The 23,006-nt window shown below is 43.0% G+C and overlaps 2 long non-coding RNA genes across 2 annotated transcripts in view; one reads left to right on the forward strand and one right to left on the reverse strand.

Annotated features, from left to right (window-relative positions):
• LOC144785389 (uncharacterized) overlaps window positions 1-23,006 on the reverse strand; it is a 135,705-nt gene that overhangs the window by 12,645 nt on the left and 100,054 nt on the right. The window lies entirely within an intron of this gene.
• LOC144785388 (uncharacterized) lies at window positions 20,202-23,004 on the forward strand. Its single transcript, XR_013601848.1, has 3 exons — window positions 20,202-20,300; window positions 21,087-21,211; window positions 22,557-23,004. It is a non-coding gene; the product is annotated as an uncharacterized LOC144785388 (long non-coding RNA).

Consider the following 23,006-nt stretch of genomic DNA (forward strand, 5'->3'; position numbering starts at 1 on the left):
GCGATCGGCATTATCTAGCGCCATTTTTAATGCTATTATTTCAGTTTGTTGTTCTGAATTATTTTCCACTGAGTGTGTTTTTGTAAATAGAGGTCTCAATTTACCTCCGCGCCACACGTCTTTTACAATTTCGCATGTGGCGTTGTAAGCCAGCTCTCCCCAAACTGAGGGTTGAGCATGACCGTCTGTATATATTACACAGGCGTACTGTCGTAAAGGCAGAATGTCGATTGGCAGAGGGTATTCTCTCTCATATTCTAGATATTTTAATTCTTTCATTTCCGGGTCAAAATAGTATTTTACTTTGTCTGTAGCAACAGAATTTACCCATTGTATCCATTCTGGATTCAGTGCAGTTGTCGGTAAATTACATGGTGTTGTTAATGCCTCAAAAGCTGATTCTGCTGTTCTGACTGTAACCTGTCTACCGTCGGCTTGGTATTTTTCTTTTGCTACAGCTGTTTGAACCGCATGAACAATGTTTTCCTTAATGCTGAACCTTTTTTTCAGCTTCTGTGTACAAATGTGATTTGTATGCAATTGGTACCTTCTCTCCTTCATTAGAGGTCAGGTATGTGAATCCGCATCTTCCTGGGATGACTCGAATCACAAGGTTGCGTGTGTTGTCACGTGTTTGTAATTTTGTTTTAACTAACATATCTGTTTGTAAAGATCTCAAAATTTCTGTGTGTTTTTGAGTCCAATTGATTCTTTTAAAATCTGGTTTTATAAGATCATAGAGAGGTTTAACTCTCTATGCATAATTTATAATGTAAGTTCTTCCGAAATTTAGGAAACCTAGAATTGATTGTAAGTTTTTTAGTGTTCTAGGTGCTTGGATTACAGCACATTTCTCTAGGAAATTGTCAGCCAGGCTTTTGCCTTCACTTGATAGTTCATATCCTAAAAACAGGACAGTTAGATGGGCAATTCTTGACTTTTTAAAGTTGAATTTGTAACCCTCTGCTGCAAACCCAAGTATTATGGTGTTCACTCTCTTCAAGTGAGTATCCAAGTCATCATCTGTTAGATAGATGTCATCGACATAAGATAATGCCTCATCATCATATATTTGTAGTAACTCTGTTACTCTTGCTGAGAATAATCCTGGGCTGTTCTTGAACCCCTGGGGCAAACGACAGAAATTGTTTTGCGCGCCATTTATCGAGAACACGGTCAAATATCTGCTCTCTGGTGCTATATTTTGACAGAAGAATCCATTAGAGATGTCTAATGTTGTTTTGTATTTTTTGCGCACTATGTTATTCATTAGTGCAGCACTATGCGAGTTTTGTACTGCAAAGGTTTTGCAACATGAGTTAAGGTGTCTGTAGTCCAAAACAAGACGATATGAATTGTCTGGTTTGGAGACAGGAAACAAAGGATTATTCATTTGTGAGGTGCAAGTTTCAATCACCCCCTGGTATTCAAGTTGATCAATGATCTCTTTTACCCGTTTTCTAGCTTCTTGCTTAATTGGGTACTGCCTCTGAGCAGTAGGTTGTGATTTTAACTGGATTTTGTGAGGAGGAGAGTCCTCATCCCATCCCACATGGTTTTTATATAATGCAGGAGCTTGGGCTACTGCCCACTTTCTTGCAAGTGTATATTTTTTATGAATTGGAATATGATTTGAGAAGGCAGGCATAATTATTTCTTCGCCATGAGGGCACTCCCTGACAAACTCTGGTGGCCAGTCTCTTTCAGCTAGAAGGATATCATAGCCCTTGGAGAGATTATCCCAAAAGAGACCCCTTATTTTCCTAGTCTTATCCCCCTCTATACGCAATGTTATTTCATATATTTTATGAGGTTTGCTAACTCTGGTATCTGCAGTTTCCACCTGAATGTATTCATTCGTGTCCACTGTCTCCAGATGATTCATAAGGATCTTGCGAGCTATGCTCACTTCTGCTGCGCTGTCTAGCATTGTCTGAGCCCATTCTCCGTTTTTCAGCTGTGTCCTCAGTATTCTCGCCATGGTTGATTACTTTAATACTGGCTACCTTCTTTTTTGGAAACTGTAATTTTTTATTTTGATGAGCAGGTTCCATGTCTTTGGACTTGACGTGCTCTTCCCTGTGTTCAGATCGTCCTCTTCTTTCCGATTTCTTCCAGGAAGTCTGAAAATATTGAGAGGGACGTGTATCAATATCTTGATATCTATCAGGTTTTCTTATATTATTCCTATTTCTAAGGTTGTATTTTTTCTCAGAGGGCTCCCTCTGAGGAGACTTGTGTCCTTGGTCCGGAGATCTTTCTCTCCGCCGAGGAGACCTTCCTCTGGACTGGAATCTTTTTTCTTTAGGAGTGGATTGTTTATTTCTATCCCAGCTCTTTTTTTGAGTCTTTAGATTATTTTTAATAAATACCTTTTCAGGATTTTCAATAAGTTGGGGTTTCACCGGTTTTCCGCCCAAACTATCTCTTCCTAGTTCTTCATAGGATTTTTCTATGATTCTGGCAATTTCAAATGGTTGGTCTGCTATATCTGTCTCTTTCAACCTCTGGCGGATCGCCACATTTGTTGCTTCTCCCTTTATATTGGCTAATAATATTGCCGAGACCTGTTTGAAGTCTTTTAGTAGTTTCATACCAAGAGTTAAAGCAGGTTCTGGACCGTATTCATCTTGAATTTGTTTTAGCACATCTGGTATTACTGACATGGATGGAACACCATGTGTTTTTGTGTAAATGGAAGCAAAGACTGTACCCCAAGTGTCACAGTCCTCCACATGTGGTGCAATTCCCATTGGAAGACAGATAGTCAGAATCCTGTGTTTCTCAACCGGGGTGGTATCTGGAAATACCGCCTCTATTTGAGTGATTTTTTGTGCTAACCAGAATGGAATTTGTTCCCGTTTTGCGGGTACTTTACCTTGACAGGACTGTATGTTCTGTGGTGTAATTTTATTTGTTTTCCCCTGGTGAGGGATCAGCTGTGGAATTTTAATAGCTGGTTGGACTGTTGAAGTCTGCATTACATATTGGACTAATTGTCTATGTATTTTAATTAATTGTTCTAGCTGTGCTAAAAGTTCCGGGTGCAGACATTTCTTCAATGTCTGGATGTGGTGTGTATCCGGCTAGGACCGGCCACGTTGCTCCTGGTCTACCTAGTGGACCGAGCCTGGTGATGTGATTATTATGTTTTAGGGCGCCATTAAACCAGAGCAGGTGCTCTTGGTATTTGAGTGGTATTTCCACCTCCTCGAAAGGAGTGTACTCATTAGGAGGTTCCTCTATTTTGTAATAGTGGAAGTCCTTTGTTACAGCGTTTGCTGCTGGAAAGTTTATCCATGAATAGAATACCTCTGTCTGCCGATATTCGTGTGCCTCAATTACGAATATGACTGTACCACCTCTCGGTGTCAGCCCATTTTCTATAAGTTTTAAAGTTATAGATTTCCTTATGTTGACCGGGATGAATATTGCATCCGGGTCTTGCTGTAGGAGACTATTGTCAGCCGCTAGGAGTTGAGCTGCTATTCTAGCTGTCTCCATTTCTTCTTCAGCTTGTGACATTCTAATGTCAAGAAAGTTATTTTATTTATTTGCAGATCAGGTTTCTATGGAAACAAAGATTAGATGCACAATATTTTGGAACAGTGTATCCTTCAACGTTGAATAAACCAAGAACCATACATAGGAGTCTCCTCCTACTAAGTTTGGCGGATTTAACCTTTCACCCACTCCAGACGTCTTTGGAGTATTATGGGGAAAAGGGGTCTGTGTGAAAAAGCACGACTGAGTTACTCTAATGTCTTACGTTAGATTTATCGCCTATCCAAACAGTTGGGCGCCATGTAGTGTAGTTCCTATTATCCCAATAGGCTCTGCGCATTGGAATAATATCTTTAATAGTATAGACGTAGGACAGAGGTTAACTAGGTCTTCTACTGATGATATTAGACTTAAAGTTTAGTGTTTGCCAGCTAGCTCAGAGTTCACTAGAAACTTTCTCGAATAGACAAGGAGGAGTTTAACCTCCCTGGATAGACAAGAAGGGATTTAGTTTCTGACAACCATAGAACATGACAACTTTGCTCTCCCCTAATCAAGAGTGTATCTCTAGAGTCGTGTGAAAACAAAAGACAACTTATTTTACTCAGTCAGTTCAGTGCATTCTTAGTTTCACCAGATTGTAGAGAAAAGGAAGAGATGGGCGTGTTCAATAAAAAGATGTTATTTATTGATCAGTCTCTTTTCTCATACAAGAGAAATGAATCGCTATTATTGCAATACTTATTGTTAAGTAAAGTGCATACAGTAATAACAGAATTATAAAATAATACTGTAAAAGCATTGATATGGTTTCTTAGCCATATGATACTTAAAATGGATAAAATAGATACATACATATATACATTGACTAATCGTACTCAACTGGTGCTTCTAACTACGCCTACCCCAATGTACCTGACCTAAGCCTAATACGTGGGCGGGAGTAGATAAGTAGCAGTTTAAGTTAAGTTTGCTTTGCCAAGGGTCTGCTTCAAGAATTCTCTGCAAGGGGTTATTCAGTTCAGTACCTGGGATTTAGAAGGCTGGAGGGCTGGTATCTCTATCTCAGGGCTTGATATCCCAGCTGCCTGCAAGGGCGGCTGGAAGCGCCGGAGCTGGATTTCTCGGCAGGAGAAAAGGCAGCATCTCTCTCTCAGCGCGTCAGAAAGGAGGGGCAACGTCTGTGGGCTTCGCTGTCAGCTGGGCTCCTCGGCAAGTCTCGCTGCTCCAATCTTGTCACCACCTTGTGTGTTTGCTTAAGGCAATGTCGGTATTATTTATACCTGAAAGGGGGCGAGATTGACGTAAGGATGGACATAAATACGTCAATAAGGATGTCATACGAACTGGTCGTTCGCACATTCTTTACTGAAGTTCTCGGCTAAATGAAAACAATGGCTGCGGGGATTTCCCAGGTCGTGGTAGGTTTGATTTGTTTTGAGAACACCGTATGCCTATTAGGGGGCTGGAGAAATAGTGCTTGCCTAATGAGATGGCATGCGCTATGACCTAATCAGATAACGGGCTTCTGTGCCGTTGTATGGCTAATCAGATAACGGGTTTCTGTGCAGTTGAATGGCTGCTAGTTAATTATTAACCAGACAAGGGTCAGAAATAGGGGGATCGATACAGTACCCATAGTAAATACATCACAGGATCTTCAACAAGCTTCTTAAAGGAACTTTTATACAAGATTCTTCTTAAAACTAATCTATGTAAGGATTTTATACCCTCCCACCCCACCAGTGTCCAATTTTCACTGGACAGCCCATGGACAAGGCGTAAGTTGCCTGCTGCCTGCTTCTTACTGCCTGATTTCTTTTACCTGCTTCTGACACGGCACAAGTTTCCTGTTTCCTGCTTCTTTCTGCCTGATTTCTGCTTTCATTGACAGGGTATACATTTCCTGATGTCTACAGTCTGCTTCTGACTGGGCTTTTGTTTCCTGCTGCCTTCATACCCTGCTGCTATTGTCAGAGCGTAATTTCCTGCCACTTATTCCTGCTGCCCTGAGTACCCTGCAGCCATTGATGGTGTATCTTTCCTGCAACTGTCAGCTCCACTCCCATTTAAGAGGCAGGGGGACGCTCTGCTATACCCGTACATCACGCTTAAAACGGTCTAGTTGAGGTTTTAAATTTCTTGCATAGAAGTCACCCGGAACAATTGTAACATAGATGCCCAAGTATTTAAAGGCTTCATCAGTGATCCGCAGTGGACAATCCGCAGGCAGCAGCGGGGGGGACCGGTCAGCACATACAGAACGGACTTAGCCCAATTTATCCGATATCCAGACACTCTACCAAACTTCTCAAAGACATTCAATAATTCCATAATTGATTTCTTAGGTGAGGTAAGGTACAACAAAACGTCGTCAGCGTACAGTGATATCCAGTCCTCCCAGATGTCCGTCCACCGGAGTCCTCGAATAAAGGGCTCCCACCTGATCCATGCCGCTCTGAAATTAACGCGAATAATAGAGGGGACAGCAGGAATCCGTGTCGTATTCCCCGAGCTAGTGGGAAGTCCCTAGAGATGTGCCCATTTGCTGCTACGTGAGCTAGCGGCTTATTGTAGAGCAGCTGGATCCAGGCACAGAATTTGAGGCCGAAGCCCAAATGCTGCAGTACCCAGAACATGTACGGCTATTCTACAGTATCAAATGACATTCTGGCGTCCAGGGAGAGGATGACTGCAGGCTCCTGTACGCAGGATTTCCGGGCCATCACTGCGTACAAATGTCACAGATTAAGTGCCGTGCTATGCTTGGGCATAAACCCGGACTGGTCCAGGCCTATCAGGGATGAGAGGTGTGGAGTCAGCCGCATTGCCAATAACTTGGCCAGTATCTTTGGTTCCGCATAATTTAAGGAAATGGGGCGGTAAGAACTACAGTCCTCTGGGTGTTTGCCCGGTTTGTGTATTGCTATGATTGTGGCCAGCCACTGATCACGCGGCAACTCACCAGCCTGTAGACTGTCCCGGAACATGCCTAAGAGGTAAGGGGCCAGTGTCTGCGCAGGCCTCTTATACAATTCAATTGGGAGTCCGTTAGGTCCCACCGCCTTACCCGACGCGAGGGAACAAATGGCTGTCTGAAGTTCGTCGACCGTTACATCAGCCTCCAGAAGGAGGGCCTCCCCAGATGTGAGGCGCGGCATGGCTATGTCCTTTATGTACGTGTGTGCCTCCTCAACCGAGAACACGGTACGAGGAGCATATACCTGTTCAAAATGATCTGCCAGGGTGTTTACTATATCGGCGGGGGACGTTACCATGGAACCCGCTGTGATGTGTAGTTGTGCAATCACTCTATTCGCTTTTTCTTTTTTGTCTAGCCAGGCTAACATTTTTCTGGCCTTTTCTCCAAGCTCATATACTCTGTGACGCGTGGCTTGGAGGCGGTCTATGCCCATCTCCGTCTGGTATGCTACGAATGCACTTTGTTTAAGACGTACGTCTTGTGCATGGTGGGGCGTCGGGTGAGCTGCATGTTGTGCCATTTCATCATTCAATTCAGCCTCGAGTCTGTCCATTTCTGCTCTTTTTTCCCGCTTATGTCCTATGATCGACACTATTGCTTGCCCTCGTATAACTACTTTGTAGGCCTCCCATAATATCCTGTCTGAGTCAACCGAACCTGCATTTTCTTGAAAGAAATGTTTCGCAGTGTCCATAAGACCCTTTAGTACTGCAGGGATGTGTAAATAGTTAGTATGCACGGGGAATATTCGACGTCGAAGGGCCCGGTGGCACGTGTACTGCAGTAGGACCGTTGAGTGATCGGAGATCCCCCTAGGGCGAATATCTACCTCAGCTATCCCCTCCAAACCTCCCGCCAAAACCAGAAAGTAGTCAATGCGAGTGAGACAGTTATGTACCCCGGAATGGAAAGTGTACTGTCTGATACTGGAGTGTTTGTATCTCCAGGCGGCTGTGAGTCCTAGGGCCTCTATAAGACCAGGCAGTCGGTGACCGCTAGGAGACATTGGTTTTGTCGGGTGCCTTTCCAACATACCGTCTACTATGTCGTTGAAGTTGCCCCCTTTCAGCAGTGTCGCATCTGGCAATGCAAGCAAAAATGTAGTGAGGGCGTGGTGTGCCTGTGCATGTAGGGATGATGGAATGTATACCAAAACTAAATTAAATAGTTGTCTCTCCCATTGGCATGTAACTGCTGCAAAGCGACCTTGGTCGTCCACCCGTGTGTGCTGCACTATGAGCGGGAAGTTTTTTTTAATCAGCACCCCAACATCCCTGGATCCAGAGGAGAACTCAGCGTGAGCCACCTTTTTATACCCCCATCTATCCATGGCCTTACAGGTGGATCCCACTAGGCGCGTCTCCTGGAGGAGGGCTACCGCCGGTGCACATCGCTTTAAATATTGGAGTACCAGACTTCTCTTCACCTTATCCCCCAACCCTCTCACATTCCAGGCCAGGACAGTCAGTGGTGCCCCCGGGGCCAGGCGGGTCAGTTGTGGATTAGTGCCCTGCTGGGTGTGTGGATATATATGTATGAGAGTTAAGTGGTATCGTGGCAAAGCCATATCCAGTCATACAACCTCTGCGCGTCATAGCCATGTACTTCGTGCCCTTAAAAACTGCCAACATGTAACAAAATGGAACTGTACCAAAACCCAGTTCCCCAGTTTCTAAGGTTTTTTAAATGCTAATTCCTAACTATAACGTGGGTGAAACCTATGGTTTTTTTCTGTGAATTTCCAAGGTTTTGTGAATGATAATTTTTAAATGTATAAATTGTTATTTTTTTATACTAATTTACTACATTGTTTTAAAGTATTCATTTTTAGATATTTTATTTTTTAAATTATATTACATATTTTTTAATATAAATCGATTTTTTTTTTTAAATATTGAAATTTTAATATTTCTTTTTTTATTTTATATTTTTTTAATTTATATATATTTTATATAGCAGGCAATGATATCCTATGGAAGTAAATTCAAGTTACTGGTAAGTACAGTTAAATTTACTTTTCAGGAATAGTAGTGAGCTGAAAGATGCATCACTGAGGTCTCTCCAGAGAACAGGTGAGTAAATCGTAATTCGTAGTTCGGCTGATTTTTGAGGAATTTTTTTAAGTTCTAAAACTCCACATTTAGAAGAATTTCCAAGTGAAACCAGTCAATGTTAGCCTAAGGAAGGAAATTCAAGTTACTGTAAGTATGGTTAGAATTACTTTTCAGGATCAGTAGTGGGCTGAAAGCTGCAGCACTGTGGTCTCTCCTGATAACAGGTGACTAAATTGGAATTCATAGTTTGGCTGATTTTAAAGGAATATTTTAAACTCCCAAAACTCCACACTTAGAAAAATTTCCAAGTGAAACTAGTCAATGTTTCCAATATACAGAGTAGGCTTTGGGTTAGCCCCTTGCTCATGACTGTATTGGTTCTGTGCTGTCTGAAGGAAAACATGGCCGCAGTCGGCTGACTGCAGCAAGTGCTCCGCTCCGTCTCACCCGCAGATGCCTGTTAGAAACTTTCACCTGACTCGTTTTTAACTACACGCTATTTTTCACGGCTGGTCGGGTAATACCCCCTTTCTGCTTAATGTGCCGAGTTTATTTGATCTCCGGCAGCAGCGTCCGGCAAGGGTGCAGCAACCTCGGAGACGCTAGCGCCCGCGGGGGAGAACGCGGAGGAGAACGCGGAAGTGTTCAAGGAAACACCCACTCTTTGTGCGGGCTGCGGGCTTCATGCAGGCTGCTCCCGACAGCAAATGTGAGGCTACAGCCTAGGAACACCAGCGGTGATAAACGTGGAAGAAACGGCTCTTTTGCGTGTGGATTTCTCTCGACTGTAAGGCTTCAGCCCTGGGATCTTGCCGCTTTAGGGTTGAAGAAAGTAAAACGGCTTCAGTGTTTACTTGGCGTGGGAAGCATCAGATGTCTAGATGGGGCCTCTCATGTGTGCAATCTGAAAAGCGGATTTACCGCTCAAGGAGGAAACAAGGTACATGGTGATTACTCTTCCCTGCACGTGAGTACTACGCCTGTTGTTACACCAGAAAGTGGGCTCCCAGGGACTTGTGAGACTTCCAAAGTAAGTTCTGTGTGTATTTTGAGTGCAATAAGGTGGGCAGATAGCAAAGCATACAGTATACCTTTCTGCCATAACTTGGCACACATGAGTGCTTCAGACTCTGTTAGGAAGTTAAGGGGAAAGAGCGTAGCAAGAAATACACCGGGAATTAGTGCGTCTCAAAAAAAGAAAGCAAAGAGCGCACTACAAGCTATTGAGGAGGAGGGTGATAAAAAAGTCTCTAAACCGGAAAAAAGTCCACAAGTAGATCGTGAAGTGTCTTCATACCTCTCGGTTGAGGTGAAAGCTAAAAGGGGAAGAAAACGCGCTAAAGCAAAAGCAAACCCTGCTACTGCTCTCCCCCCTAGAGTCACCCCCTCACTGCGCTCATATTTTAAAGCGATCCCTCAAATCTTGAGCTTAAGTAAAGAACAAGTCCTAGCCGGTAAAAGCAATAACTCTGAGACTATGGAACCCAACCAGCTAGAGGGTAATCAGACCACTAATCTGGATCTGCCCCACACAACACTACTACAATTAGAGGGGAGTACATTAAGCTCGCAGAGAGAATCTGAGGCGGAGAGTTCTGTCCACCAACTTACAACAGTCACAATAGATGATGACGGGACCTTAAAAGCAAGGGGTGATTCGTTATTTTCTGTTGTTCCGGTAGATGGCACAAATTCTCTTGAGATTTCTAGCCCCAATATTAATACTGCAGATAACTATGAGGCTGATACATTTGCTGAAGCCCCTCTGGTAACTTCTCAAGATCAAGACTTATGTGATGTGGCTGGCTCAAGTGCGGTTACTATCTCAGCTGCCTCAGTACAAAGAATGTTTGCGGAATTGTCTGCAGAAATTAAGCAAGGCTTTGCTGAATCAGCCTCTAATCAGAAAGAGATAAGGACTTTCTGTGAATCTCTTGATGAGAGATTAGGTAATCTGACCTTAAGAACACAAGCCTTAGAAGAGACGGTGGGGCAAATATCAATGAGCGCTGAGGGCACCGTGGAGGACATTGTCAAACTAAGGAAAGAAAACCAGGCCATCTCAGAAAGAATGGAGGTGTTAGAAAATAATTCAAGGCGGAGTAACATACGCATTTTGAATATTCCTGAGGGGGCTGAATGCGCAGACATCAAGAGTTACATAATCACTCTTCTGAAAGAAACTTTAAATCTCTCTCAATCCACTGAGGAGCTAGCAGCGGATATTCAACGTATACACCGGGACCCCTTCAGGCTCAATACCCAACGGTCTAAGCCTAGGAAAATTCTCGTAAATTTTCACACCTATTCACTTAAAGAACATATCTTGAACCAGGCTCTTAAAATGAAGTCACAAACATATAAAGGCTATAACTTTCAGACTTGTCCCGCTTTACTTTGGATAAACAATGGGAGCTCGGTAAAAGAATGGACGCATTTCGTAAATTTGGTGCCACAGTACAAATGGGGTTCCCTGCATCCCTTAAAGTCATGTTGGACAACAAAATGCACAATATTAGGTCTGTGCAAGCCGCGGATGAACTCTTGCTAGCCTTTGGCAATAAGAAGCGAAGCAAGGAGAGTGATTAAAGTTTCATATTTGGAGAAGAAGTATCTCCATTAACCCCTAAACTTAGACTCAGAGGAGGCAAAAGTATTGGAGAAGTGCATTGAAATGCCCTAAGGCCCTAAGGTCGAAAATCAAACGAAATAAAAAAGAACAAATGAAAACAATAATAAATAAACAAATACAGGAAAAAAAAAAAAACAACAACACACAACAACCTTAAAAAAAATATAAGGGGGGGTGAAAGAAAAAAAAATATATATATATATATAAAAATAACCCACGAATGCAAATATGCGATTTACACAGCCATGTTTTGGCGAGTCACCTCTAATATAGTATGGGCACGAGGTGATGAGACGGGGAAGAGCTAGGAGCACTTACTTCCGGAAGTTTTCCGGGTGGTGAGTACGGGGTTTTCCCAGGGAGGGTGTTGGGGTGGGCACGGGGGGGTTAGGGGGCAAAATCACACTATTAGTAAAAAGCTCCAATCTTTATATGTAAATAGCTTTTTCTTCAACATTATGTTTTTATTTTCTCATCTTAAGACGCGATGTAACAATTCGTTTGAATCATTTATCTTCGTCCTGTCACAGCCAGCCCTAATAAATATCTCAATTCTACAACCTAATGAGTAAATTAAAAATATTGTCCTGGAATGTTAATGGTCTCCGCACCAAACCACGAGCTAACAAAATCATGCAGTACCTTCGGGACACTGATGCTGGAATCATCATCCTCCAGGAGACTCACTTAGTCGAGAGTGAGATACTAGACTTGGTCCGTAGGAACAGATGGATAGAATCATCAATCTCTACAACACAAAGTTCTAACACACGGGGGGTCTCGATATTTTTCAGAAAATCTGTCATATTCAAAGTTAAGCAGCAGAAAGTAGATACTGGAGGTAGATGGGTTATAGCGGCAGTAGAATTAGGGGACACAAAATTAACACTCGTGGGATATTATGGTCCTAATATAGATGATCCCTCAACACTGGAAACCTTATTTAACAACTTGCTTAGTTTCCCAGACCCAGTGATAATAGCAGGGGACTTTAATATTACTTTGAATCCACTTTTAGATAAAACCCCTAACAGTAGGCAGAAAATAACTTCTAAATCTAGGAACTGCCTGTTAGGTTTGATGCGTCAATATGACTATTTAGACATTTGGCGGTTTAAAGAGGGTCAAAGACAAGAATTCTCATTTAGGAATCATAAATATAGACACAAGTCTAGAATTGATTTTATTCTTATAAGTAGAGCTTCCGCTGAAAATACAATTTCAATACGATATACCCCAATACATCTTTCTGACCACTCAGCAATTGAATTAGTACTAAAATTAGCCACAACATCCCCCATTAAAACATGGTCCTTTGATAGATCCCTCCTCTCTTCAACAGATGATATTGTATTTTTACAATCAGAGACAAAGTATTTTTTTAGTACTAATAAAGATTCAGCTCCAATAGGGACTATTTGGGATGCGTTCAAGTGTACTCTAAGAGGCCTCATTAAGAATAAAGTAGCTTTCCGCAGTAGACAATATATAGAAGAAGTTACCTCTATTGAGAGAGACGTTTTGAGAGTACAAAACGATATGGATAGCATTGATCCCACAGAAAATCCTACTTTTGCCCTCAAACAAGCAGAATTGAGCAGGCTGAAACTTTCATTGTCAGCAGTTTTGGAGAAGCGGGTCATGCAGAGGTGGGAAGCAAGTAAGCTCGCCCATTTTCAATATGGCGAGGGGGCAGGTAAATTACTTGCCTGGAAAGTAAAATCTGACCGGGCACGAAACAACATCTGTTCAGTTATTTCAGCGGAAGGTACTTTCTCTAGGGATGAGGAAATCAGAGCAGTTTTTAGAGAGTTCTTCGAAACCATTTATCAAGACGATCTCAGGCCGAATCAATGTGACGTAACCAATTGGCTGGAGGGCATACCTCTTCCCTCCCTAACAGAAGAACAATCTTGCTACTTAGATGGGGAAATAACTATAGCAGAGGTGGAGGAGGCCATAAAGAAATCAAAAAACGGAAAAGCGGTTGGCACAGATGGTATGCCTAGCGAGATTTATAAAAAACTTATATCGGAACTCTCACCAGTGTTAGTCACTTTGTTTAACCAAATTCTTAGAGAGGGGAAAACACCACCGGAGTCATGGAACAGTGCTGTCATAACCCTAATTTTGAAACCTGGTAAACCCGCCTCTGACTGTGGCTCATACAGGCCCATCTCTATACTAAATGCCGACTATAAAATTTTTACTTCCATTTTAGCAAACCGGCTGGGGCGGATAGCTCCGGATATAATAGCTTTGAAACAAAAGGGTTTTATAAAAGGGAGACAGCTCTGTGAGCTTACATACGAATTGATTGGTACAATTGATATTGCTATCAAGGAAGAAATTCCACTGGTTGTTCTCACTCTAGATGCCACCAAGGCCTTCGATAGGGTGAATTGGTTGTACCTATCGGAGGCCTTGAAGAGCTTTGGTATTGGAGATCGATTTCGGAGGACAATTCAGCTTCTATATCGTAACCCTTCTGCTTCCCTACTAATTAACGGAGGTCTGACAGAACCTTTTAAGATCATGAGAGGAACCAGACAGGGTTGTCCCCTGTCCCCCCTTCTCTTTGATATATATATAGAGCCATTTGCTCAGATCCTTAGAGACAACACACTCATTAAACCCTTTGTTTATGGTGGCTGGGATAAGAAGGTGGCACTTTATGCGGACGACATTATGATTTTCTCCACAGATTACGAAGAGGCGTACCCAGAAATAATTGAACAGGCTCATATATTTGGGAAAGTTTCGGGGTATGAGATTAATGCTCTCAAGACAGAATCTATGTCCTGGAACTGTAACAGAACTAATAATAATGGGACATTTAAACGTCAAATTCGTTATTTAGGGGTGAATATAGTTGAGGATATCAATGTAATCGCCTCTCTCAATTTCAATAAAGTCGCCACAGAGTGCAGGAAACTCATGATAGATTGGTCTCATCTCCCGCTTTCTGTTCTGGGAAAGCTTAATCTGGTGAAGATGAGTATCCTACCGAAAGTTTCCTTTTTATTTAATTCAATTCCACTTTATTTTGATTCAAAATTAATTTCCAAGCTACAGAGTGCTATCACTAGTTTTATTTGGAACAACAAAAGTGCCAGAATTTCGTGGAAAAAAATAAGACGACGGAGGGAGAAGGGAGGGCTGGCTGGACCAGACATTCAAATATACGCATGGGCCTTTCAATTATCGCACATGCGTATGTTGCTTAAAACTCCGCCATCCACTGGGATGGGCCCTCTTTTTTCTACTCTACTGCTCAGTGAGGGTGTTAATCATTCCGGTTTCTTGTTTAAGTTCAGTGACCCCAAATTCTTTAAAAAAATTAAACTGAAAATTCTAAATGGTTTTGTATCTACTTGGTACAAAATAAGACAAGCGATTAAGATTGGCTACTATTCAGCGAGGGCATCGATATGGAATTTACCCGCCCCCCCCCCTTATGGACAACAGACGCCCTAAATAAACCCCTACTAGAAGCTGGTATTAACTGTTGGGACGACTTGTTCATGGATGGGGCTCTACTCCCATGGGACTATCTTATTAACAAAGTCGGCCCCGAGTTGTCAAGATTTAAATATATTCAGATTTCTAGCTGGGCCCAGACATATTATAGACAGTCAATGAGACGTTGTAAGCAGCCTATAGGTGGTGTTAGTGACTTGATAACTTCCTTATTAGATAACCCAGTGGCGAAAAAAGGAATCTCCCGGTGGTATAACAAAATATTAGATGAAATTGATATTAGTTTTCAATTACCAACAAACTTATGGGCAGAACTAATGCCGGGACTGGAAGTGGAAGAGCTCTGGAGTGCTTCATGTTCATTGCTCTGGGATTTAGTCAAACCATCGTGGCTTCGTCGGAATCATCTCTTCACCTTGCACAGGGCATATTATTCCCCCCATAGGTTAACAAAATTCTCATTGACTGGCCCAGTTTCTTGTCCTAGATGTGGGCTTGTTGCAGCAACCGACACCCATATGTTTTTGGAATGTCCAAGTTTATCTGAATATTGGGAAGTCATTAAAAACAAGTTGTCGCATTCTGTGGGCGAAAACATTACAATAGACCTCAAGCTTGTGATTTTTGGTCTGAGAAACAATACTCATGATGCAGCAACAAGATTAATATTTTATTCTATCCTTGCAGCACGTAGGGAGATATGTAGACACTGGAAAGACGCTTTACCACCTACTGCGCATGAATGGCGAACATCACTTCTTCAAATTTCTAAGCTGGACTTAGCCAGGGTAGGAAACCCGAACACTAGAGCATATTGGGCAATGCTTGGTTAGTCGTGACCTTTACCTGGGGTTTTTTTTTTTTTTTTTTTCCCCAGGTCCTATGATTAATGTGAGCATTGCCTACCTTGGCTATTGAGACTATTAGTCTAAATTTCAAGGGGGTCTCGATGATTCGGGCTCTATCAACTGAGGTATCATCTTAAGCGAGTTTAAGAGTGGTCGCTGTATTTAGTGCCAAAGGGGAACTGACCGTACCTCTCGATAGATAAATCCCTCACCAGCTATATGGCTGAGTTGGCACAGCACAAGACCTTCTGGCTACTCGCTCTGTGGTGGTTTTCTTCTCGGTATTGATAGATTGGAGCTATGCACACAAATGAGGATAAAAAGAAAAAAAAAAAAAAAAAAAAGAAACTAGTCAATGTTAGCCTGAGGAAGGAAACTCAAGTTACTGTAAGTATGGTTAGAATTACTTTTCAGGATCAGTAGTGGGCTGAAAGATGCAGCACTGAGCTCTCTCCTGATAAGAGGTGAGTAAATCGGAATTCATAATTCGGCTGATTTTACAGGAATATTTGTACGTTTCAAAAATAGACAGAAACTTTTCTGGTGAAAACTACACAATAGATTCCTGTTGAAGGAAATACAAATTACTGGTCAGTACGCGGTTGGCTATTTGCCCCCCAGGGACCCCCAATATTCAAGGGGAATTATTTCCACTTCTGCAAACGCGCCAGGGGGCGCTTTTGCAGAGTGATGCCTTAATTTTTGGGGGGGATCGGCAGGGTGCGCGTACCCTAAGCATATCCCAGGGTTTAAAAAAATAATTTTTTTTTTTTGGGGCCTTGGGGGTCCTTGTGGGACCCCCTGACCAGGCCCAAGGGATCAGGAACCTCCAGTATGCACCAGGGGGCTGCCTTGCAGAGAGGTGTAAAAAGGGGTGTGGCCTCTCTACAGGTCTCTGCAAGGCAGCCCCCTGGTGCACACTGGAGGTTCCTGGAGGGCTACTTGTCCCCCAGGGACCCCCAGTTTTCAAGGGGAATTATTTCCCCCTGTGCAAATGCGCCCCCTGGCGCATTTGCAGAGTGGTGCCCTAATTTTTTGGGGGGGATCGGCAGAGTACGTGTACCCCGCAATTTTTTTGAAAATAAATAATAATTTATTTTTGGCCTTGGGGGTCCTGTGGGACCCCCTAAGCAGGCTTAGGGGGTCAGGGTGTTTCTACCCTGCCCCCTTTTTGCATTTTTCAAGCTTCTTTTTCTGTTTTCTTGTGCCTCGGTTCTACCAAGGCACAAGATGGCTGCCAACACTTCCTGGTTTGGAGTGTTGACAGACAGTTGACAACCACTCAGCATGCAGCTCGTGCTCGTAATTGAACGGATCTCCGTACGCGTGCAGTACTCCGTCTCTAGATATCGCTATGACTTTACTTGTGATTTTCTCAGGAACTACTGAACGGATTTACACCATTTAACAAAAAGCACAATCTGCGAATCGATCTCTGCCTCTCTGCCAAATTTAGTGTAATTCTGTTCAGCCGTTCGGGCTGTAGCCATGCCTAAATGTCCCTACGGAAAATTGCATGGGGAAAGCACGTTTTGGGACCCCCCTTTTTTCTCTGCCCCCACTTGACAAATCACCCTCAAACTTTCAGGGAAGGAGCGGAGCCGAGCAGGCCATTTTCTTGGAGGCCCACTAAAGGCAATACTGACGAAAATTCGAACAGCAAACAAAACCCACTGGAAGGTGTGATTGAAGTCTGGGAACACCATGTTCCACATTGCAATATACTCTAACTTACCTGAGCAGTCCAATCAAGAGGCAGGACATTATTTAAATGCAGAGAGATTCAAGGCTCTTTTGTTTTGCTGTTTGTCAATCCTGTGAACAAGGGCAATGAAGCCTGAAACGCGTAAGGAGAAGATAAATTATTTCAGAATGTCAAAATGCTGATGCATTGCAATTAAATGAACTTTGGCAAGTTCGTCTGTTATCGTGTGCATTTCCGAAAGCTTTGGGCATTTTGGTGATAAAAAAAAAATATATATATATATATATATATATATGTATATATATATATATATATATATATGTATATATATATATATATATATATAGATATATTAAATATAATTTAAATATAGTTAATCAACACTATATTGATGTTAAACTTAGACAATGTTACTATTTTTAACTATATATGTATTTTTCCAATATAAGTGTAAAACAAGGGTTTTTTTCATTATTTTTGGCCTTACCATACATGTATACAAAATCAATATTTTTTACACAATATTTATATCACAATATTCAGGGCTTAGATATTATGTTAGTGAACCACTCTACACTGCTCTACTCGTGAGCACTACAGTTAATGTCATTCCACTCTACTGTACGCTATTTCAGTGTACGCTACTAAAGTGGTAGTTATTCCAATGTGTGAGAATCCACTCAACGCCACTCCCTACTCACGTCTCCTCTTGACCCTATTCCAGTGTATGCCAACCCAATCTATCCCATTCCACTCTACGCCACTTCACTCTACATCACTCCACTTTTGAGCTATTCCTCTGTATTCCTCTGTATGCCACTGCACTCTGCTCCACTGCAAAAGCAGTGTATGCCACTCCAGTGTACCATACTGTACTCTATGTAATTCCACTGTGCATAACTCTATTATAACACACTGTACTCTATGCAATTTCACTCTATGAGACTCCACTCTACGCAACTCCTCTGTATGCCACTCCAATCAATAGCTCTCTACTCTACTCAAATTTACGCCTCACCAGTCTATGATGCTCCGATCAGCACAAAATTCCACTCAACATCAGTCAAAGCACCTCCACTGTACCATGCTATACTTCACTGCATGTTCGCCATAAGTTGGCAGGGTATGCTCAGACGTGAGTCCCTTGCTCACTTTGCCACTGGATTCAAGCAAGCCGGGCTGAAGACGGCTGAAATGCCATAAACTGGTCCTCGGAAGCTTGTTTCCGGTCCAGGGAAGGCATGGCTTGGCAGTTCGGGCTGGACTGTTCCCATGAAGCACAGGGTCAGACTGATTTGCATATGGCCATGTCTGATCTGGGGTGGCATAGTGGGTTAAAGAACGGTGATGGAATAAACTAAGTATGGGCGAAATTTGCAAATTCGCGGTCCGCGAAATCGTGCCTAAGGGAATTCACGATCTGCAGAATTTGCCAATTCGTGCGAATTTGCGGATTTTTTTTCCTTGTTCGCAGGGTTTTTTGCTTATTCACGGACCGCTTGCAGCGCACCGACCGCGAGGTTGCCCATGCGGTCGTACATGGGCGTGGCCATCTTGTGCGCGTTGCGTATTTCCTTTTCCGGGCACTATTGGCAATGTCGCGTTGTGTGCGGCACGCTATTATGAGTACACACGTGTTTTTGCATACTCGCGGGGAAAATATCGCGCAAATTTACCCACGCGGTCCTCAATGGGCGCGGCCATTTGGTTTTTCATTCATTGCTATGGTACTGTGCATGCTTTCTAATCCTCCTTTCATCTGTGCAATCCTTTGTTTCTTTGGACTTTTTTTTATCTTTCCTACTCTATATCTATCCCTCTTTTTTTCTAGATCTATACTTTGTGTTTTTTTAAACTTTTCGTTACTTTTAAAGCTACTTTTGTAAACTTTTTTTTTCTTTACTTTTTCCCTATCCTTTCCTTTTTTTTTCTTTCTGCTGTACAGGACCATGGCAAAGGGAGCCGGGAAGGAGAAGGGGAAGGGTCCCACACCACGTACCCGGCTCCCTTGCGGGCGGTTGCGAGGGGAGGAAGTGATGGCCAGGGAGATATTCAGCGCAGTGGAGGTGGCCGCAGTGATCTTTTATGTGCAGCGCCACCTCCCCAAGACCGTGGCAGCAGGGGGCAGGCTCGCGGCAGAGAATGGCCTCCGGGAGGGTCGCCAGCTGTGGGGAAAGGTGTGCTGGGCCATGCAGAGGGAATCAGGGGACCGGCACACCTACCAGCAAGTGACGCACCGGTGGTCGGACCTCCTTGACCGTGAGCAGGACCTTCTCCACCTGCTCGGTGTGGAGATCCCTGGCCTTGGTGAGAAGCTATTTAATAACTACTTTGTTTTCTTCTGCTCTGTGTTATATTGCTAATATATGTTTTTCCCGAAGAGCAAGAATAATGCCAATTTGATTACATTGCAGGTAAATTAACGTTTAAATAGCTTCTGTGATTGCAGGTGCTCGCCTACTCAGTGGCATTGCTACTATGCTTATTTGTTTGCAACTTTGTGCTCATTTGGCCTGAATATGTATGAGTGTAGTACTTTACAGAACTGCGTAATGCTAGAGAGACTAGAGACTCAAGTCTAGTCCTTCCTTTGTACTCCTGCTGCCACTAAGAAAAAGAGATAGTGATGGATTGATAGGTTCAGTTTGAGTATATTATAACTTGTTATTAGTAGTAGTAGTAGGACATTTTTTAGTGCTCTGCAATCATGATGACGGACTGTGTCTGTCACGTCGCGTACTGCTGAGTGCTGGCAGTTGTAGTAGAACCTTTTTGTTGTTGGTTTAGTTAGTGATTTACATAACTTTCCAAGTAGACGGTCTGCGAATCCAGCAATACTGTACTAGTATCCTCCTAGTTGACCACATCAGATAGATCAATACATGTAGTGCAATTCTTGCTAATTTGTTTCCCCAAGATAATTTAGGATTGTGGTCAAAGAAATCAAATATTTCCGAAAAACAATCATCCATGTTTTTGTTTATTTCATGATCATCAGCACCTCCCAGGGGTAAGAGGACAGCACCACCCCAGACTCCGGCAGAACAGAGTGGGCAGGAGGAACGGTCCACTGCAGGCTCTTCTGCTGGCCCCAGTAAGTAGTTCTGTTGTTAATATAATTATACTTCCTTAACTCTATTTTTTACAAAATGGTCTTTGATCTCCTTGTACACTGTTTCTACATTCTTATCCTGCCTCTCTACCATCACTCTCTGTGCTACTACTATTTACTATTATTTATGAGTCGGTCTGTGTAGGTAGCTAAGCTTGCCTAGTCGGCAAACGGTGTTAAACAAAACTCTGATCCAGCAATAGCTCTAGGGGCACTCAGTGCAGTCCTATGGGTTGCCCTTGCTGTCTATTCCAGTCTTCTTAATGTTAGTGCTTTCACAATTTCCAGCAACAAAATGTCAATGTCCTCCAAGAATAAGCTAGTAGTTGGCTTTTTGATTTGATAGTAGCACATACCATACCGCTAGTGTTTCAGGGACTATTCTGCACATAAAGAAGTATGGACAAGAGAAATAGGACATTGTTGATGATAGGTGCAGTTCGACTTTCCACATACCTCAGTCAGAAGTAACTGTGCGGGACTCGGGAGCCCTCACCTTGTTGGAACTTCAAGTCCTCCTGGTGGTGATGAGGAGTAGTTGATTCTGTCTGTAATTATAAAAATGTTGCACGTTAAAGAGCAAGCATTCATCAGTTGTGCCAAAAAGAGTTGCATGTTATGGCTAAGCATATAAGTTAACACCCTCCCCAAAACCGTGACTTCTTTTCACTCCCAATAATTGAAAATTGTTTAACATTTTCACTTCCATTACGAGACGAAGTAGGGGGTGGTGTATGGCATCTAAAAATATGACATGTTTTTTTCTAGGCGTCACAACATCTGATGCAGCACTTGCCACCACCTGTGCCGGGGCCAGCAGTGCGGTGGGGTCCACTCAAGCGGCGGCGCCACCAGGAGGAGCTGAGGGGGATCGTTCAGCAGCGGCGGACGTGGTAAGTTATCATTATACTCCTTACTTATTTACATTTTAGAGTAGGCTTGCAAATCAGTGTATGATGTACTGTACAGTAGAAAGTACACTACTACAAGTACACTGTACTGTTAAGAACAGTTACTGATTTAGAACTACATTTTTTTTAGCCAATCACGGAGAAGACAGTCTCCCTTGACTTAGCAATAGCATTAGCGGCGGTAGTTCTCGAGTAAGCAATGGCCCCCTCTATTTGACTTCAAATCAGCTGGGAAACTTTTATCATGGAGCCAAGTCATATCAGATGAACTTGAGGGATGTGATGAACGGAAAGGGAAAGAACTTAGGGTCAGTTGAGACATTAAGAAGAATGATAGACGTTTACTTTGGAAGCCTGGATGGTATCTTCTTCCTCATACATAGCAGAGGTGTATGTAGAGCAGACGCTCAGTGCATGAAGAGTGTTACTTTGTTAGAATAGCATGTCCGTGCCAAAGTAGCAAAGCATGGGAAATCCAAATACTACAAGTTGTGATTGTTCTGAAACTCTCCCTTGCCTAAAGTAACAGTACAGTAGTTTACTTTGCAAGCACATCATATAGTGTGTATGTATTGTATAGTTGACAATTATATCAAGTCAAGTCCCTTCCTCCGGCAATAATGGTCACCACACTCATTCCCTATGTTCATAATTTTCTTTCTGCTGTGTTAATCATGGGTGGACTATCGCTGTTGTTCACTCAATCTATCAGAATAAAGCACCTAAAGTCATGCATCACATAAGCAAAGTGATCATGTAATCAGCTGGAGACATGGTCAGAAATGAATAATCTTCATTTTCCTTTTGTAGTACTGAAGGCCCGGGGGGGGGCAGTGAGAAATATAAATTACATTGAGCAGTAGCTCTTGATGTAACCGAGTATGGCCAGTGCCACCCCTATAAAAAAGTAAAAGCTTCCCTATCCTCACCTGCATATACTGCTTAAAGTAATGCATGCAAGTCTGCGTCATCATGGCTTGTGTCTCTTTTTCTTGGGTGCAAGCTGACTGAGTTGGCATTATGCCGGCTACCACAAGTTCACGTACAAGTAATTTCTTTCACAAAAGTAGAGAAAAAAAGACGAATACTGGTGTACTCTCTGACTCTCTGACTATGTATTGAGTGAGTCCATAGTGCTGCCTGGTAGTAGAATTCCTGAAACTCCCACTGTTACAGGCCTACAAAGATGGCGCAAAGATACATGCCAAAATGTTATACTGTGCTTGCAAATTGCTGGTGTTACTGTAAGACAACTTTCTGTTGAATTATTTTTGTGTTATTGTTAAAGAGCATTGGTTACATTATTTTTCTTTCTTTCTTCATATAGATGCTCCTAAAAAGCTCACCAGAGGGGAAATGGCTGTCCGGGCTAGGGCCCTGAAGATGGAGGCCATTCGGGTTGAATATTGCCGGCTGTGCGCTCGGCAAAATGAGGAGGGAACATCAACAACCTCCTTCAGCACTGCCACCGTGTCCAGCAGCCAGCAGCCTCCATCCAAGCGCCGTGCTCGGACAGCCCCCCGCCGCCGCTCAGCTGCAAGACCATCAGCAGCTGGCCCCCTCAGAGCCTGGAAGGCACGTGTGCGCCGCCTAGCCTTACGAGTGGACTTCCTGGAGTGCAAGGTGGAAGACCTAGAAAAAAAGCTGTGGGACCTCCGCAAGTACCGCCTGCACAAACACCGCCGGGAGTGACTGTGTCCCTTGCCCCTTTTTTAAAGACTGTTGGGGGGGTGGTAATCGGGAGTTGGGGATTATTTATTTTTGGACTACTTGAAAA

This window comes from Lissotriton helveticus, chromosome 10, assembly GCF_964261635.1.
Source record: "Lissotriton helveticus chromosome 10, aLisHel1.1, whole genome shotgun sequence".
In the NCBI taxonomy this organism is placed as follows: Eukaryota; Metazoa; Chordata; class Amphibia; order Caudata; family Salamandridae; genus Lissotriton; species Lissotriton helveticus.